At 40.9% G+C, this 11,122-nt stretch overlaps 1 protein-coding gene across 4 annotated transcripts in view; it reads left to right on the forward strand.

Annotated features, from left to right (window-relative positions):
* Positions 1 to 11,122, forward strand: part of LOC105467248 (neuregulin 2) — a 266,503-nt gene that overhangs the window by 75,375 nt on the left and 180,006 nt on the right. The gene's annotated exons all lie outside the window — the stretch shown is intronic.

Raw genomic sequence — 11,122 nt, forward strand, 5'->3', positions numbered from 1 at the left:
CTACAGTAACATTCCCTTCCCAGTTTGTATATGCAGTAAGATCCAAATAGCCATCTCCAGGGACCTTCTCTGGGACAGAGGCCTGACACTTCCGGAGCCTGTCAGCTCTGCTCTATGCCTCTGTTCAGGACCAGATTGTGCTGCTAGCCTCCTGAGTGTGGGACAGGACTGGTGGTTAACATTTCATTTACCCTTGCAGATGTTTCTAGAGCAGCAGAGGCCCAGGTACTGTAGAAAGTTTCTGTGTTCTGCAAGCAATGCAGACCTCCAAGATGTGATGATCAGATTACTTTTTTTTTTCTCTCCCCAGAAACTGAATCCACAGTTCTGTTTATCATTCACAGTTTCTTGCCCTGTGCTGAGGACACTGGCTCCCTTACACCTTCTTTCCCTGATCTGTTATATAAAGACTGAGGATCTGTCTTTGTCCTTTATGCTGGGATGTTTTACTTGGTCTTGATCTTGATATTGATCCAACTAACAGAAGCCAGGCTGAATTAACATTCCTCAGAATTGAATGAGAGAAAGGTCACAAAATGGCTAAACACCTGGTCCAGCCCATGCAAAAGTCAGGACATCATGAATTCTATTGTGACAGTGATGCAATTTGATATCCCAAAAGTTTTATTACAAAAAGAACTTTCTTTTAATCCAGTCTTTTAAATGTTTGCTTCAACAAGTATGTAAATATATATTCTGTGTAAAGAACAAGTTACTTTAGAGGAACTGCATCAGATACAGTCGCCATCACCAATGAGCTTACAATCATATAACAGTAATTTAACTTAGAATATGATAAACACTATAAGATATGCCAACATAGTGCTTTTGGGAGGAGGAGAAGAGTCAAAAAGGGAAGAAAGATAATATCTGGTTAGAAGATTAAAGAACGTTTCTTGGAGAAGTAGTTTGAGAAGGGTTTCCAATAATCAGAGATAGTTGAGGTGAGAGTAGTTTGGGAATAGAGATGAATCAATTGATTAAATGTATTTCATGCAGCAAGAGCAGCATTCTCAGTATTAGAGGGGGGATGTTTGTGGAATAAAAAAAAAAAAAAAACAGAATGAAAGGGGAATGAAAATGAGTAGCCTGGAGTGGTAGATTAGGGTGATATTGTCTTTCTTTCTTTGCAGAGATGGGGTTTCGTCATGTTGCTCAGGCTGGTCTTGAACTCCTGAGCTCAAGTGATCCTCCCCCTTTGACCTCCCAAAGTCCTGGGATTACAGGTGTGAGCCACTGCGCCCAGCCTAGGGTGATATTTTAATCAGTCTTGAATGCTAGGCTGACGAATTATTCTTAATTATATAAGTAGTATTTGAAGGCTTAGGTTAACAGTAACTCGGTAACATTTTGTAGTTCAGTGAATGGGTCTTGCACATATTTCGTTAAACTTAGCTGGAAGTTTCGTGTTTTTTTCCTATGGCATTGTATTCATGTTATTATAAATGGTATTATTAATTTAATTTCATTTTTCAGTTACTCATTGTAGTATGTAGAAATATCATTGTTTTGTTTTGTTTCATATATTGACTTTGTATGTTGTGACCTGAATACATTCACTTATTTGTTCTATCAACTTTCTTTTTGTGTATTTCTTGGGATTTTCTATGTACATAATTGTGTTGTCAATGAAAAAAAGATATTTATTTTTTCCTTTCTAATCTGTTTCTCATTTGTTTCTTTTTCTTGTCTTATTACACTGCCTAGGACTGCCAAAGTACAATGTTGAATAGAAGTGGTAAGAGCAGACATTTTTTTTCTATTCATGCAGGAAAACATTCAGATGTTCACGATTAAGTATGATTTCAGCTAAAAGTTTTTAATAGCTGCCCTTCCTTCAAAAAAAAAAAAAAAAGTCTACTCCAAACAGTGTAATGACTAAGAGTTTGAGCTCTGCAGTCAGATGGACCTGGGTTTAGAAGCCATCTTTTGCGGCCGGGTGCGGTGGCTCACGCCTGTAATCCCAGCACTTTGGGAGGCCGAGGCAGGTGGATCATGAGGTCAGAAGATCGAGACCATCCTGGCTAACATGGTGAAATCCCATCTGTATTAAAAATAGAGAAAATTAGCTGGATGTGGTGCCACACGCCTGCAGTCCCAGCTACTCAGGAGGCTGAGGTAGGAGAATCACTTGAACTTGGGAGGCAGAGGTTGCAGTGAGCTGAGATTTCGCCACTGCACTCCAGCCTGGGTGACAGTGAGGCTCTGTCTCAAAAAAAAAAAAAAAAGGAAACCACCATCTTTTGCATATTCCAGCTGGGTGATATTGGGCAAGTTACTTTCTGCATCTTAGTTTCCTGTAAAATGAAGATAGTGATAGCACTTAATAGAATTGCTATAAGTATAATGTAATAATGCATGTAAAATAATTAACATATAATTTGCTCAAAAAATGTTAATTATTAACCAGAGTGAGCAGGAAGACTAGGTAAATGAAAATATTAAGTTCCAGAAGAAGACCGGGGGCAGGCAAGTGGAAACATTTTTATGAACAACTATGCTTTTCACCCAGATATCCCCATTTGTTTCAACTTGAGAGTTATTGGGCTAGATCTGGTGGAGGTGGTGGTGAGAAGAGAATGGGTTATGTGTGTGGTCTCATTGTGGAGACACCCATGTGAGTCCCAGGATATGAATGCTCTTTCTGTGGAGATCTCAAGTAGCCTACAGATCTTGATGTGCTCATAGGTATGTGTTGGTCAATTTTTTGAGAAGGCTGCAGAGAGATACTGTTTTTCTCTGTTTCACAAATGGGAGGACTAAGACACATAATCCACAGTGTCTCTTTCAAACTCCCATCATACTAGTGGGGTGAACCAAGTTCTGGAGTCCTGCCAGCTTTGCTCTTTGACTTCAGTAGGTCTTATCTTACATTTTTGCTGTTGTCAGGAGAAGTTGCTGAAAGTCCCTGGAAGATGGCCGAAAGCTTCCTTATTTTCAGATAGGGTCCCTGACTCATCCTGCTTTGATTTGGGGTTTCCAGGGTTGGGGATGGGTTCACACTCATCTTTTCTCTTTTCCTGTTTCTGTAGTGAGTTGTAATATATCTGGTGGCTTCCCAAGGTCAGAGGTATAGAGATGTGATCATGTAACAGGTGACATTTTTTGAGTTTGTGTGATTTTATTTTTATTTTAAATAATTAATTGATATGTGAAACCTGATGAAAGTATGAAACTTTACTCTTTAAGTGTTTGTAGGACAAAGACTGCCAATTATTTTACATGCGTTATCTCATTTAATACCCATAACAATTCTATTAAGTGCTATCATTATGTTTATAGAAAATGAAAACACAGAAAGTAATGCATTTGGGGGTTCTTCCTCTAAATATTTGTTCGTTATTATTACCCCACAGGTCCTTGGCTGGCCATGAATCCCCTGACCTCAAGAAGTAGTCTTTATTTTTTCTTATTCTGAAAGTCTTAGTATTTGTGGCCTATATTATTTATATAACACTTATCATTTAATGCCATACATTGCTAGTTATCCTTTGATGGGCCAGTATCTTATCTCGTTTACCTGGTGGTAAGATCTTTAGGGGCAGTAACTTAAAATATGGTGAAGTTTTAATATTTGATTGCTGGTATTGCCAAGTAAAAGGGGAGCAGTGGGAGCATTTGCTTTCTCTACTGCCCACTTTTTTCCTAGACACATTTCAAGATTCATCAAATGACAGCCCAGGCTAAGGGACAACCATGGAAAGTGCCTTCAGACATTTCAGTGAGGGTGGAATTTTGCTTCCTGATCATGTTTCAGTTCTGTTTTGTTTTTTTTTTTTTTCTCAGTAGTCCATAGTTTCTTTATTTTCTTGCAAGTAATTATCCTCTTTTGTTGAGTTTTAGAATTATCTGTAGGTAGTTTTTCTCATGTATGTCAACATTTTGGCTTGTGTTCTTTTTCTGTGTTTTGGTTAGTTGGCATTCTGCAAAATTTACCAGTTTCACTTGCCACCTGAGCTTTTTGGATATTCCTTATTCTGGTCTCTCACTGGAATGCCCAGATGCACTCTTGATCTGGCCTCTTCATGCTTCAGGCTGAATACCTTCAGAGGTAAGAGGTATGACCGGGTGCCTTTTTTGTAGTAAGCTGAGATCACGAATTAGGAGTAGCACCTTTTTGCCTAGTAGACAATTTAGGGGCTTTTGGAGGCCAGTACTGGTTCTTTGATCGCTGGTTTTCATTTCGAAAGGGCGGTGGTGGGAGCCCAATGCTTTCTCCCAATGTTTCTCCTTTGGCATGTTCATTCTTTCACCATTCCCTTGAAATGAGGCATTTTCTGCCATGTCTGCTTGGCTGAAGTATTGGGTAGGGTGTGGCTTCTCCTCCAGCTCCAAGTTGGACACCACCTTGCAGAAGGCTGTGGCACTCAGCGTCCTTGAGTATCTGAGTCCCTTCCACTGGTGCCTTTGGCCATAGGTATGATCTCAATACAGCACCTTGCCACACTTGCTTAGACCAGCAATAGATTTCTTAAGCACTGCCCCATTGATGCCTCTTTTCTGGAGTAACTTTGTATGGCTTTAGAGAGGAGGGTTTATTTACCAGTCAGGATGGAACAGGTAGTGATTAAGCAGATGATCTGTCATGTCTGAATCTTTGTCTCTGGATGAGAGAAAACAGCAGGGCTGCATCCAGGGCAACTTTTCTAGCATTGTTATTGGTTGATTTGATTTTAGGGGAAAAATAGTGAAAACAAAAATGTTTTCTAAAAAAGAAAGGAGTCTCACACCATGGCAGGATCCAGTTGTCACAGGATGAATCCAAGGCCTGTAAGTGAAGAGTTGCTTTTAAAGGACTCTGAGACTTCCAAAGACAGCCTGTCTGACTGCTTACTGTTGGTTGGTTTCTTTCTCACAGTCTGTTTGTATGGGTTTTACTTCTGACCCTCTCTTACCTGAGGCTTCACCTCTCTCACCTCATCCCACCTGGCTTCCTTCCTTTCTACTTAGGCCTGCTGATAGAATTGCTCTTCTCTGAATGTAACATCCATTCTTCAGCCCCCATTGTCAAGAATCAGGAAAATTTCCAGAAATTTCTAGTATAAAATTCTCAACCCTTTCTTAGACCTTAGGTCTGACAGACCTAGTGGGGAGGTAGGCACAAGCTTGGGATAGGATGAGGGTGGAACCAAATCCAGTAAATCTGGCTAAGTTTCCCTTAGGTTGGATTCTTTTGGACATAACATGGAGTTTTGTTGTTTTTTTTTTTTCCCAGAAGTCATCTTCCATAATTCCAGGTCTCATTTTCAAAAGGAATGCTTTCTCCAAAAAGGCTAGTAACATTCACTGGTGTCTTAGTAACATATACATTAAGTTGTCTTGGGCAAGTACTGACAGAGATTCCTTTCAGATGGCACCTCCAGAGCTCAGCCCAGGTGATTCAGGCCAATGCTAAGAAAATCCCACCATGTAGAGCCACGTAGCATTACCATCTGGGCAGGGCCAGACACTACCACCTCTGAGAGAAAGGAGAAAGGTCTTTCTGCTGGAAAGAATCTAATTCATAAGTTGAAGGGAGGCACATGGGTGGCTCCCAGATTGGAAGGGAGCCTTCCGTATTTGTTTCTTACTGTGTAAATTATCTAAGTAGGTTTCCACTGTGTATGGTTTACCCTCAGTCAACTGAGAGGGCAAACGGGAGCTGGAGCTGAGACTGGTTCCCTTGGAAGTGCTGTTTTCACCTCTGCCAGGCTTTCCCCTGCTTCACCTATGCCCACGTACAATGTGGGCTCTGCACTTCTCCTGTGTGGTGTTACAGCCTCAGGACCTCTGGTGAATGGTCTGCCTTACGTCCAGAACTTGTTTTACAGAAGTAAAAAAAGTTAAAAGCATTGATTTTAGATTAGTTCTGTAAAGGGAACACCTAAAACTAGTGCATCCTAGGGAGCTCTGTCTAAAAGAAAACATTGAGTTGGTAAAGAGTCCCAGTGGGTTTGATGGGCTTCATTGGGTCAAGGTCATGAACCATATATATATTTTTTAAGTACAACAGTTTACTTTCCTCATGTCTGAAGTTAAATAACAGCCTAATCATTCCAGAGTAGGAGTGAGTGTTCTTATTGTAAGAGGGAGAAAAGGGCAATCGATAGTGCTGCTCTGTCCACATGACTCAGGGAGTAATCCAATGACATAACTCTTCATTCTAGGGTTCAAAGATTACTTTCTGTGGAGGAGTTTGCTACTAACAATGTGGCTTTGGGAGAGGAACCTTATGGTTGGCTTGCAGTTGACCCAGTCAGCCTTAAAAAATGAAGCTGGTTTGTGGATCCTGCCATGGGTTCCTCCAGGAATGCTGTCATAGTGTTTGGTTTTCTGACACACCTCTTTCCCCTCTCCCTTCCTTCTCAGGTCATTCCATCACCATGTCTTCTTTCGACCACTTTGTAGAGGGTACAGTCCCTTAGGGGTTGTCCTTGGTTCTTCTCTCAATTTATGAAATCTGATTTTAAGATTTCATCTGTTCATAGCAGAATGGTTATGACTGCACGCTGGAGCATTTTTTTTAGACAGAGCATTGCTCTGTCACCCAGGCTGGAGTGCAGTGGCAGGATCTCAGCTCACTGCAACCTCCGCCTTCCAGATTCAAGCAATTCTCCTGCCTCAGCCTGGAGCTGACTTTTAAAGGCGAGTCTTTACTCTGTGACTTACTAGCTGGATAACCTGGGGAAAATTAATGAACCTCTTTGTGCCTCAGGTTTCCCGGCTACATTATGGGGCTCACAGTAATACCTACCTCATAGCATTGTGATAAAGCTTTGGTGAGTTACTCCACATTAAGTGCTTAGAGAACAGTGCCTTCTTATAGAAAACATTCAATGCAGACTAGCTGCAATTACTGTCATGTCTGTCATTAGTGGAAAGAGAATGACTTTTGATTCAGATGGGTATGTGACTCTGTTCCTGACTGTGTTCCTTACGCACTGTGCAAACTTGGGGAAAGTCACTTAATTTTTTTGAGTCCCAGTTTCTACCTGCCTATGACAGTTATCAGTTGTGGTATGGCAAAACACCCAAAATGGAGTTGCTTAACACAGCAACAGTTATTTGTTATAATCTCTCACAGTCCTGGGAATTGAGGGACTCAGCTAGGAGGTTTAGTATCTTTCATGTATTTTAGTCAGATGGTGGCTGAACAGTCAGACAGTTGTTGCGACAAGGTCATTTCAAAGTTTCTTCTCTGACATGTCAGGCAAATAATTCTGGCTGGTTTTCATCTGGGAGTGTAGCCAGGTCTGAGGACCAAGGACCTTGCCTGGGTTTCCTCACAGTACCAAGGCTAGGCCCAGGAATAAGCATCCCAAGGGAGGGCCAGGTAAAAGCTCTATTGTCTCTTAGGGTCTAGCCTCAGAAGTCACATAGCATCACATCCACCACATTCTACTTATTAGAAGAGAGTTACTAAGTAAGACCTGACCAGATTCAAGGGGAGGAGAATTACACACCACCTTTTGGTGGAAGGAGGGTCAAAGCATTTGTGGACATTACAGTTTGACCTCTGGCACGAATTATTTATATTCCTCACCCATGAAAAATATACTCATCCCTACCCAAAACCTCCCCCCGGCCCCCTGGTCAATGTCTCATCTATTATGGCATTAGGCTCAGGTTCAGGAGCCAGGGTCTCATCGTCTCAGTCAGGTCTGTGTAAACTTGAGATTCCTCAATGCGGTTCCATGAGTACAGCAACTCGAGTACTGCTCCTCTTGATCTGAAGACTGAACTCAAGAGACAAGTTATCTATCCTCTACACCAAATACAACATTGGGATAGATTTGGGATAACTACTACAGATGCTGTTTTAAAAAATTGGTAACACTTACATTTAGAAATGACTCTTTTTATTTTTTTCTTTAGATTTTGAAATAATTTCAGACTTATTATAATACAAGAAAGTTGCAAAAATAGTACAGAGTTCCCAAATACTCTTTGCCTAGCTTCCTCAAATGACACAACATGTAAAATGATCAAAACCAGGACATTAATAGTATGGATGCAATACTATAAGCTAATCTATAGGCCTTATTCAAATTTTGCCAATTGTCTTACTAATGGCCTTTCCCTGGTCCAGGATCCAATCTAGAATCCTACGTCGCATTTAGTTGTCATGTCTCTTTAATTTTCTATCTACAGCAGATGATTCCATTTAGAAAGGAGGGAAACATGAGTCTCTAGTCCCTAGCAGTTTTGAAATCCAGCCTGGAATGTGAGTAGGTCTCAGTCCTATTGCCTGGGAATGGTTCTTCACTGTTTGTTGTTCTACACTATGGTTCCTGGTTCTGTCCTCTGAATTACTCTTTTTCCATAAGATGTAGCCCGAGTTTGCAGCTAAGCAGTTTTCTCAGCCTGCTTCCTACTTATAGATATCCCTTTTCATCCAAGCTGGTGATGTTCCCGCTGGTGTAATAGCCCCCTCCATCCATGCAGGATATGTTCCACCCCCAGGGGATGTGTGAAACCGCAGCTAGTACTAGGCCTTATCCGTACTATGTTTTTCCTACACATACATGCATATGATAAAGTTTAATTTATAAATTAGACACAGTAAGAGATTAACAACAACACATAATAATAAAATAGAACAATTATAACAATATATACTGTAATAAAAGTTATGTGAATGTGGTCTCTCTCTCAAAATATCCTATTGTATAAAACCATGGAAAGTGAAACCATAGATAAGGGGGGACTACTATATACTTCTTTTAAAAAGTGTATGGTTTTTCCAGTGAATCTTATTGGGGTTTACTACCTTAGACAAAAGCCACACCCACAAATCTTCTTAACATAAGGTCTTCTGTACTTTGAGTTCCCTCTGAGGCTGCAGTGGGATAATACTCTTTAAGATTTGTAGAATTCCTATTATTTAATAGAAAGGATCTGTGAGGCACATTCTTAAGATCTATGGGGAGGCCTGGTGCAGTGGCTCATGCCTGTTGTCCCAGTACCTTGGGAGGCCAAGGCAGGTGAATTGCTTGAACCCAGGAGTTTGAGACCAGCTTGGGCAACATATGGAGACCTCATCTCTACAATTTTTTTTTTTTTTAAATATTAGCCAGGCATAGTGGAGCATGCCTGTTGTCTCAGCTACTTTGGAGGCTGAGGCAGGAGAATCACTTGAGTCTGGGAGGTTGAGGCTGCAGTGAGCTGTGATTGCACCACTGCACTCTAGGCTGGGGGACAGAGTGAAACCCTGTCTGAAAAACAAAAACAAAAAAGACCCACGAAAGGACTTTTGTTTGTCTCAAACATTCTTTGAGACATTGCCTTTGATCTTTCCGAGGTCTTAACAAAAGATATAATTCAAAAAGTCTCAAACTGAGCTTAGTATCTTCTTGCCATACCCTGTTATGTTTAGGACACTCCTATCTTAAATAACAGCATTTATCTAGTCTTCCAAGCTGTTAGAAATGTCAAAATCATCTTTGAGTCTTTTCTCACTCTCATCCCCTGCATAGAGGACATTGACAAGTCATGACAGTTTTTACTACTGCAAAGTCTCCCCAATCCAATTCTTTTCATTCATGATACTCTAGTTGGAACTTTTATTTTCTTTCTTTTCTTTTTTTTTTTTTTAAAGATGAGATCTTACTGTGTTGCCCAGGCTGGAGTACAGTGGCTGTTCACAGGTGTGATAATAGCATACTACAGCTTGGAACTCCTGGGCTCGAGCAATCCTCCCACCTCAACCTCCCAAGTATCTGGGACTACAGCCATGTGCCACTGTGCCTGGCTTCTAGTGGGATACTTATATCTCACCTAGCCTGCCTTAGTAGCTGTAAATGGAATTCTCTAGTTTCAGAGTCTCTGTTCTCTTCTATTATCTATTGCTAGGATTCACTTTCTAAAACAGAGTAATTATCTCTTCCCAACCCAAAAATCTTCAATAGCTTCCTATTTCCTGTGGCATAAAGAGAAACTTCTTCACAGGGCGTGCAAGACCTTCCACAATTTGGCTCCCACCTATCTGTGATCCTTAGTCCACTCTTCCACATTCACTCTTTGCCATAGCTAAAATTATCTACTTGACAATTTCAAACAAATTTTACATTTGTATCCTTTAGTGCTTTTGCTTATTCTGTTTCCTTGGCTTAGTATGCCTTTCCATTTCCTCTTCTCAGTCAGTTTCTTGCCTCCTCTTCCTTCTGGGCTTAGCTCAGATTCCACTTCTCCTCAAAGCTTTTTGTGATCCCCTCAGTCAGAATGAATCATGGCCTCCTGTGTTTCTGTAGTAGCTCATTGCTCTTCTGTAAATATAAAGGCCTAGTCTATCACTTGGCATAGTCAGCTGGGGGAGGAGGGCAAGTGTGTGTGCGGTCCTCCAAACTGTGAGCTTCCTGAGTGCAAGATGGAGCTGCAGCAAAAGACGTATCTTCTTTATCTTTTTGTGCCTTATTTAAGTTAACTAACAACTGCTGGGTGACTTGAAGAGCGTGACCTCAGGATTTTATCTTGGGATTAAAACTGGCCATTGGGAATAAGCGCCTGGCTCATGGAAGGAAATTGACCTTAGGTATGTATATATTGGTAGAAATATGAAGGCAGTAAATTGAGACAGTCACTTTAGAAAAAAAGCCAAATCTCTGATATGTGAATTTGAGGCTGTGTTTTATTAGCTTCTATGGGAAGCACCTTGAAAAGGTTATTCAGGATTGGAGAATATGGCTGTTTTTTATACCACTGTATCCCGATCAACTTCATGGTACTTGGTGCATAATAGGAGTTCAATAAACATTAACTGAGGGAAAAATTAGTGAAAAAACAATTTCTTCTGTGTGACTCTGCAGTGTACCTGCATGTGCCATACACAAGGAACATAGCCAGGAAAGCTGGTTCAAAATCAAGGCTTATGTATCATAAGTGATTTATCCAGGGCCTTCTTGATACTTAGAGCCTTCTGCTGTGCTACAGAGATGGCAGATATGTGCACAGGAAGACTGTTGAAAATGAATGGCAGAATTGCAGTCTGAATCCGGCAAGCAGAAGTGACAGCAGCTGCTTTTAGGTGGCCCAGAGGAGTGTTGGGCTATGTGTGTTTAGTTGAGGAAGAGGAGACTAATCAGGCCTTGTCAGGGGTTTGTTTTGTTTTGAAATAATGAAAGTCCTTCCTGGAAATCAGCTTCCC

Source organism: Macaca nemestrina, chromosome 6 (assembly GCF_043159975.1).
Source record: "Macaca nemestrina isolate mMacNem1 chromosome 6, mMacNem.hap1, whole genome shotgun sequence".
Lineage (NCBI taxonomy): Eukaryota > Metazoa > Chordata > Mammalia > Primates > Cercopithecidae > Macaca > Macaca nemestrina.